Here is a 9,963-nt window from a genome sequence, read left to right as displayed (position 1 = left end):
CAAGTGCGACAAGTGAAACTTCCACCATAATGGACCCTGCCGGGAGAGGCAGTGCGCTAACTGCAACAGGAAAAGGCGCACTACCCATTTCTGCAAAGCTCCGACAAGGCCAATCAACCAAGTCCCTGACATTGGCATGGGCCAAGCTTGCTACGGCTATGGCGTGGTGGGTCACTACAAAAGTAACTGCCCGAAGGCAGGGAACGCGGGGGGATTGGGAAGAGTTTTGGCTATAGGCCACGAGGAAGCGACAGCCGACCCTACTGTGGTCAATGGTACATTTCTCCTCGATAACTCTTATGCATGCATACTGTTTGATCGTGAAGCAAAAAAGTGTTTCGTGAACCAGAAATTTGCTCACTTACTTAAACAAAAACCACGCGCACTTAAAGAACATTCAATGTAGAAATGGCTAACGGAAAGACTGAGAGCACTATCAGTATATACATAGGATGTACTCTAACTCTAGATATCCATTCATTTCCAATCAACCTCATGTTGATCTCAATCAAAAGTTTCGAAGTCATAATCGGCATGGATTGGTTGAGTCTTCATCGTGCCGACATCATGTGTTTTGAAAAGGCTGTTTGCCTTAATCTGCCATCTAGCAAAGCTATAGTTATCTATGGCGACAAACCCGACACGAATCTTCATATCATCTCAATTATTCAAGCTCAGAAGTACTTGCGTAAGGAATATCATGCATTCCTTGTTCATGTTGTTGATACGAGTCATGAGTCGAAAGACCTAAAGAACATCCCGGTAGTACGCGACTTTCCCGACATCTTTCCAGAAGAACTACCAGGATTACCACCGCAACACCAAGTCGAGTTCAAAATCGACTTAGTTCCAGGGGATACCCTAGTAGCCAAATCACCCTATCGTCTAGAACCATCTGAGATGCAAGAACTATCCGATCAACTTAACGGACTGCTCAGCAAGGGCTCCATTAGACCAAGCTTCTCACCATAAGGAGCATAGGTCTTATTCATGAAGAAGAAAGATGGATCATTCTGTATGTGCATCGACTACGGAGAATTGAACAAGCTAACCGTTAAGAATCGTTACCCTCTGCCTTGCATAGACGATTTGTTCGACCAACTGCAAGGGGCGAATTACTTTTCAAAGATTGATATGAGATCCGGGTATCACCAGTTACAAGTGCTAGAGGAGAATGTTCTGAAGACAGCCTTCTGAACTCGTTATGGACACTACGAGTTTGTAGTGATACCATTCAGATTGACTAATGCGCCCGCAGTATTCATGGGTTTAATGAATAGGGTGTGTCATCCTTACTTGGATCAATCCGTCATTGTATTCATCGATGACATACTTATCTTCTCTCGTAGTGAGAAGGAGCATAGTAAACATCTGCGACAGATCTTAGAAACACTACGGTCAGAGAAGCTCTACACGAAGTTCTGTAAATGTGAATTTTGGATCCGAAGGGTCGAATTCTTAGGCCATGTGGTTAGCGAAGAGGGAATTCATGTGGACCCTTCCAAAATTAAAGCCATTGAGAGCTGGTCAGCACCGAAGACGCCTACATAAATTCGTCAATTTCTAGTCCTCGCTGGCTACTATCGTAGGTTCATACAGAACTTCTCTAGGATCGCAAAGCCACTTACTACGTTAACCCAGAAAGGTTTGACCTTTGACTGTGAAGAGAAACAAGAAAAGGCATTCCAAACGCTGAAACGAGCCTTATGCACTGCACCGATACTATCCCTCCCAGAAAGGTTAGAAGACTTTGTAGTTTATTGCGATGCATCCAACCAAGGGCTCGACTGTGTCCTTATGCAACGAGGTAAGGTCATCGCCTATGCCTCAAGACATCTGAAGATGCATGAAGTAAACTACGCCACACACGATCTTGAGCTAGGAGCAATGGTATTTGCTCTAAAGATCTGGAGACACTACCTGTATGGTACGAAAAGCACTATCTTTACAGACCACAAGAGCCTTCAACATATATTCAACCAGAAGGAACTCAATATGAGACAATGATAGTGGGTCGAGCTACTCAATGACTATGAATGCGAAATTCGTTATCATCCCGGTAAAGCCAACGTAGTAGTTGACGCCCTAATTCAGAAATAATACTCTGGCCGTAGAGTCAAATCATTGACTATGACTATCCATTCGCATTTGTCCACGCATATCAAGGAGGCTCAATTAGAAGCCTTGAAACATGAAAATGTGGCAGGTGAATCCCTGAGAAGTATGGATAAAAACTTGGAAGTCAAGGGTGGCGGAGCCTTATATCTCATGGACCGGATCTGGACACCGAAACACGGTGGCTTCAGAGACTTGGTCATGACCGAAGCGCACAACAATCGATATTCCGTCCACCCATGTTCAGATAAGATGTATCTGGATCTTAATAAGTTATACTGGTGGCATAACATGAAAGCAGAGATTGCTATCTTCGTGAGTAAATGCCTTACTTGCACCAATGTTAAGGTCGAATACCAGAAACCCTCAGGTTTACTACAGCAACCGAAGATACCAAAGTGGAAGTAGGAGCGAATCACAATGGACTTCATAACCAAGTTGCCCAAAATAACGGGTGGTCTCGATACCATTTGGGTGATCGTTGAGAGGTTAACAAGGTCCGCACATTTCCTGCCCATCAAAGATACTGACAAGATGGAAAAGCTAACGAGAACATACATTAGGGAGATCGTACGATGGCATGGTGTTCCTATATCTATTATCTCCAATAGAGATGGTAGATTCACTTCAAGGTTCTGGCAGTCGCTACAGAGTTCCCTAGGAACTAGGTTGGACATGAGTACAACCTACCATCCGCAAACCAACAGACAAAGTGAGAGAACTATTCAAACCTTGGAAGATATGTTGCGAGCCTGTGTGATCGACTTTGGGAAGGCATGGGATACTCATTTACCCCTTGTCGAGTTTTCCTACAACCAAAATTATCACACGAGCATAAAGGCTACTCCATTCGAAGTCCTCTATGGCCGAAAGTGTAAATCCCCTCTGTGCTGGGTTGAGGTGGGTGACACACAGTTAGCTAAAGGACGAGTTCCTGACAACACTCTCACGGGTCTGAAAATTATACGGGAAACGACAGAGAAGATCATTCAAATTCATGAATGATTGAAAGCCTCTAGAGACTGATAGAAAAGCTACGCAGACAAGAGAAGGAAACCTTTGGAATTTCTGGTGGGAGACCGCGTGCTATTGAAAGTCTCACCCTGGAAGGGATTGATATGCTTCAGAAATCATGGAAAGCTAAATCCAAGATACATAGGGCCTTTCAATATTATCTCTAGAATTTGTCTTGTAGCTTACAAACTCAAACTACCTCGCGGACTTAGTAACGTACATTCTACTTTCCACGTCTCGAACTTAAACAAGTGTCTATCTGATGGGACTCTTGTAATCCCCCTCGACGAGATCGAGATCAACGAGAGCCTCAACTTCGTGGAAGAACCAATAGAGATCATGGATCGAGAGGTCGAGCAAACGAAGCAAAGTCGTATCCCGATAGTGAAGGTTCGCTGGAAGGCCAAGCGAGGACCAGAATTCACTTGGGAATGCAAGGATCAAATGAAACTGAAATATCCTCATATTTTCGCTTAGTTATTTGTAACTACTTAATTGCTTAAACTCTAATTTCGAGACAAAATTCTCTCTAACGGGGGGATGATGTGACAACCCGATATTTCTATCTTGTACAACCATTCAAGTTAATCAAAGTCAGACTTGCTTCTGCTATCTTTTAGCACTGTTTAGGGTCAGTTTGAGTGTTCTCAGCCTAGTACATTCAATGATTGAGTGTTAGGAAGTATCAACTGAAGTTCAAAACCACCAAGCATGCCATAAACTCCATAATGAGGAGTTTATGGCCACAACACATGAGTTTATGGCCGTAAACTCATGGCCTTAAGTATGATATTCCTTCACTTTTCCTTATTCTTCACCATTTCAAGTCAAGAAACCCAATTTCTCTCTCAAGTATCATAAGGATCTTCATTTTTATCTTCAAAAATGTAAGTGTTTCATCCTTAGATTAGTTGATACATCTCCTTAACTAGAATCACCCTTTGATTTAATCCATGAATTTCATCTTTTGGGTTAGATCTTCAAGAACACCAAGAACACACACTAGTTCTTTGGGCCGAAATCAACCCTTTTAGCTTCAATATCGTAAGTATCCTTTCCATATACTTGTTATCTAGTAGAAGCTCTTGATTTGCATCCTTGAAAACAACCAATTCCCAAGATCTATGAGAGTTTATGACCAGGAGCATCTCCCTTGGTCGTGGACCCTTGTTAAGGCTCCTAGTTTGGCCATAAACTCTTCTTAAGTCTAGGAATGGGTCTAGAACACTTCCTTGATGCTTGAAAGACCTTAAAACACCATTTGGCACAAGAATTCATGAGTTTATGGTCGTAAACACATAGGGCCGTAAACCATATGGTCTTAAACACAAAGGGTCGTGAACACGTTGGCCATAAACACCATTGTGTGGCCATACACCCTTTATATGCAATCATATGTGATTCTAACACCTTCATTCAAGTGTTTCCTTGTCTCTAAGGTGTTTTCCCTTACATGATTAGTTGTATAATCACTAATTATATACATATATGTGTCATTATATGCTAAATAGGATCTGTGTGTGCTCTAGTCTTCACTTGACACTTAGCATCCTATACCACTCTTTCATCCAAACCACTCACTCCAGGTGAGCTCATACCCCTTAATATACCTTTTAAATGATTTTAAATGCTTTTATAGGGGGATACAAGTTGAACATTATGGTTATTTAATCAATCACATATGATTAATAACCATCAAACATATGGATTTCTTATACTTCAAGATGTTTATCAAACAAACTATTTCAAAACATTGTATCAAACTCTTTTACATGCTAAACTCTTTATCAAACTCTTGTAAACTTATATATTGCCAAAACCATGTCTATACAGATATAGTTATATAAACAAGGTTGGAAGGACTTAGGACTGATAACTCACTTTATTTCCTATTCCTTGTTTGGTTGTGGACTTAGAGTACCCTGTTGTTTGTCCGAGTGTCGTTTGAATCTTACTTATATATTATGTATATGTGTATAGATATAAAATCGTTTACCTCATTTCAATACCTTTGGGTAGCAAAGGTATACAAACATACGCAGTTATTCAAACAAGATTACTAGTAAACTATAATAGGTATAGTTTAGAAGTATACTAGTCACTATATCTAGTGCAAAGAAACATAAGAGAGTCAGTTCATACATGATTCAGTTCAAACATACTATAATGAGAAACAGAAGAACATACTATAACGAGAAACAAAGAGGGACATACTATACACTATACAAGAGAACATATAATATACTAGTACAGAGGGAAAATACTATACAAATACAAGAATACTATAACACTAATGTGAGCCACTACTTCATGGAATGGCAACCTACAGTCGTGTCACGTTTTGTAACTAGGGTCTCCTGGAGGGAGAGCGTGAATTTATGTATAGATCTATACTGGACTGACCATTCTACACCTTGCTGCTAGCTACAGTGGGACCTGCAGGTCTGCAGGTGACAAATGTCATACCATTTCGACGTCTTCGTGCGTTGTGTTTTCACTAGTCGATCAAGTATGGTTACAAGCTCATCACAGTATACCTTAATTAATAATTGGTTTAACATAGTTAGTACAACAATCATTACTATATATACAATACTACAATACTTCATTATTTTCCCATTTGCATTCACTTTGTGATCTTCTCTCATAAATGATAATGTAAACTATATTTTGATAATGATAGCTACTTGGGAAAAATGCATACTTTTACAAAGGAACAAACATACAGAACAGTCGGGTCTTGGTAGAAGACTACATTGTACTAGAAAATATAGGATTTTCTAGGATATACAAACATTTACTACAAACACTTACAAACATTTACTTTATACATTTACAAACATTTTCTTCAAACATATACAAACAAATGGCACTAAAGTAATTATGAACTCACCAGCTTTAATGCTGATAAAATCTTTCAAAATAACTTGTATTCTCAGGTCACTAGTAGACAGGTCCAGATGACCAGATTTTGAGAAGACGAAGCACATTCAAGACTCGTCTTTATTTTGATTATTCATTTTTGGTGTCTTATATTATTAACACAGAACACTTGTATTGAATTATACTATTAATGCAATGGATGATGTTGTTGCTTGTTTACTATATTGCATTGTTATGATTCTATACATGACGTCCTCCGCCCCATAACGTTTCCGTCGTTCCGGCTTTGGGGTGTAACACTCGTTATGGACATTACGAGTTCGTGATGATGCCGTTTGGGCTCACCAACGCGCCTATAATATTTATGGACCTGATGAATCGGGTTTGCAGACCGATGTTCGATCGCTCGGTCATAGTATTCATAGACGATATCTTAGTATACTCCAAGACCCGAGAGTAGCATGAGAAGTACCTTCGGGGGTTATTGGGAGTTTTGAGATGGGAACAGATTTATGCCAAGTTCTCGAAGTGCGAGTTTTGGTTACGGGAGGTTTAGTTCCTTGGACACCTCGTTAACCAGGAGGAGATTTTGGCCGATCCGGCTAAAATCAAGGCGGTTATGTAGTGGGAGGTTCCGAAATCTCCTTCGGATATCAGGAGCTTTCTAGAATTGGCAGGGTTCTACCGGAGATTCATACATGATTTCTCCAAGATTACAGTACCCCTCACCCGTCTGATGAGGAAGGGGTGGATTTATGGTGGGCCCCCGAGCAGCAGAGGGCGTTTGAGACCCTCATACAGCGACCATGCGAGGCTCCAGTATTGACTCTCCCAGAGAGAGTCGAGGATTTTGTAGTGTTCTGTGATGCATCCATCACGAGACTGGGGGTGGTCCTCATGCAGAGAGGACGGGTGATAGCCTATGCATCGCGGCAGCTGAAGCCGCATGAGACGAGATACCCTACTCATGATATGTAGTTGGGAGCGATGGTATTCACTCTCAAGATTTGGAGACATTAACACTATGGGGTCTGTTGTACCATATACACGGATCACAAGAGCCCGAGACACATCATGGATCAAAAGAACCTGAACATGAGGCAGCGCAGGTGGCTAGATGTAGTTAAGGACTAACTGTGAGATCCTTTACCACCCAGGTAAAGCGAATGTGGTGGCGGACGCTCTGAGCCACAAGTAAGTTGGATCTTCCACACCAGCGACATGTATGAGGATTGAAGGGTTTTGAGCATTCTACCACACCTAAGGTGTACATGCAACCCTAGAAACCTTGGATCTATGTTTGACTAAGACACATGCAAAATTGATTTTCCAAGATTCATAACCTGTCTAGCATACATGGGGAACATTTAAACATAAAAGTTAGTAAGAAAACATACCTTGTAGTACTTTGGATTCCTTGAGAACCTTGTGAGCCTAGCATCTCAAGTGTGATGCCTCAAATGTCTCACACAACACCAAAAGCACTTGGAATAAACTTGAGAGAAATATCACACTACTTGAAATCAGCTAGCCCTCTTCTTTCTTACTTAAGTACCGATTTTGGTGAACATAAGGATCCTTATATAGTGTGTTACAATTAGGGTTATACCATGTAAACCTTAATTGTCATGACTTTTCATTTCCATCACCCATGGGTTCTAGAAACACCATGGAGCATCCTATGGATTTTAGCCCAACTGGATAATCCATGAAGCATTAGCCCACTATATAAGTATGGATGATTTACACAATCAACCCATATATTTAATTAGTCTCTATTTGATCACTTAATTAATTCCAAATTAATTCTTGATCAATACTAATTAAATAATATTATTAATATATTAGAACTTATAATATATTAATAAACCATAAGTGTTATTTCTCTCATTTTAGTCTATCCAAACGCATGATGCCATGCAACCCAAATGGACCATGCCAAACCGGGTCAAGTACATACCATAAATAGTTATGGACTTAGACACCTTACCCAACAGTCTCCCACTTGGATAATAACTATAATTACACGTATGACTTGAGGAACCGATCAGCAATCGTAGCACTTTCAAGGTCTCTCGAAACTGAGATGATGATGATACACCATTTAAGATAAGTGATCACATAGTCCTCTGTTCTAGATATCAGCCGAACAAATACATGGAACAATGTCTTACTTATTGTCCAACAGGTTGTTTCCCGATTTCCAATTTGTTTGACAAAGAACTTAATCGAACACATCAATTTAGTTCTGACCGGGCCCGGTACACAGGTCAAAACAAAATCATCGAGGGGCCCATATATCACTTCTAATCCAAGAAGGAACAGATAAACTTCGACTCGTATGCTTGTTCTACTACTTGTTAAATCACACACTAAAGCACGTTTTATAGCATCGAGTTACCAATACGTTTTCGTACAATCAATGCATAACCAACTCATAGGCAACAACTCATATCTCTAGGTTTGAAGACTTATATGATATTACTGTCTCACGATCACTCGAGATAAATTCCATGAAGTGATACCAGTAAGCATGGGTTGAGTCCAATACTCAGAACTTATGAGTACTCATGAAGTGTTGTAGCGCCACTTTGCTATGTCCAACAACTTAGACATCTACAAGCCAACCTCATAACAGTCCTGATTCATATCTACTTCCGACATATGACCGACTGTAGAGAATTTGAATAATATGTAATACATAAATATTCTGGAATTTAAAAAAGGCAAAAGAAATAATAGTAAACGGTTGACAAAGGATATCAAGACTTTAATCATAAATAAACACACCTTTTATTCATCATCAAATGTCAATTACACTTTACAAATTTCAGAGCTATCTAACTACTAAAACTAAAATCATCCTTCAGCCCTATGCGCCCCGCATGCTGGAGAAGCTTAACCCTACCCACTCCCTTCGTGAGGGGATCTGCTGGATTCTCATCCGATGATACCCTCTTTGCCACAAGGAGTCCTTCTTTCGATATCTGATGAAATGGTATTTTCTGTCGATGTGTCTGGATCTCCCGTGATCCCTTGGTTCCTTGGCTAAGGCAACTGCACTTTCACTATCATAGAAAATTTCCATGGGCTCCTTTATAGTTGGTACTACTCCAAGGTCTCCAATGAAGTTCTTCAGCCATATCGCCTCCTTTGCTGCCTTGCTTGTTGCTATATACTCTGATTCACAAGTTGAATCAGCCACTGTCTCCTGCTTGGAATTTTTCCAAGTAATTGCTCCTCCGTTTAAGGTAAAGATCCAGCCCGACTGAGAGCGGAAATTACACCTATCAGTCTGGAAGATAGCATCACTATACCCTACAACTCTCAAGTCATCACTCCCACCGAGGGTAAGGACCCAGTCCTTAGTCCTCCGCAGGTACTTGAGAATATTCTTTACCGCAATCCAATGAGCATTGCCAGGGTTTCCCTGATATCTACTGACCATGCTCAATGCAAAGGCCACATCAGTACGAGTACAAGTCATAGCATACATGATCGAGCCTACAACGAAAGCATAAGGTACTCGACTCATTTCTGCTACCTCAGCCTCGGTACTCGGGCTCTGAGTCTTACTCAATATGGCGTTACTCTTGATAGGTAACTCTCCTTTCTTGGAATCCTGCATGCTGAACCTATTCAGTACCTTATCCATGTAGGTACTCTAACTAAGTCCAATTAGTCTTTTACTCCAGTCTCTCAAAATCCTTATCCCTAGAATATAGGCAGCTTCTCCTAGGTCCTTCATAGCGAAACACTTCCCAAGCCAAGACTTCACTTCCTGCAAGGTTGGGATGTCATTTCCTATGGGTAGTATGTCATCTACATACAATACCAAAAAGCTAAATATACTCCCACTAGCCTTGACATATACACAAGATTCATCTTCACTCCTCGAAAAGCCAAACTCTTTGACTTTCTCATCGAGACAAAGATTTCATTTGCAAGGTG

This window comes from Lactuca sativa, chromosome 5 (genome assembly GCF_002870075.4).
Source record: "Lactuca sativa cultivar Salinas chromosome 5, Lsat_Salinas_v11, whole genome shotgun sequence".
In the NCBI taxonomy this organism is placed as follows: Eukaryota; Viridiplantae; Streptophyta; class Magnoliopsida; order Asterales; family Asteraceae; genus Lactuca; species Lactuca sativa.
This window is presented reverse-complemented; position numbering follows the sequence as displayed.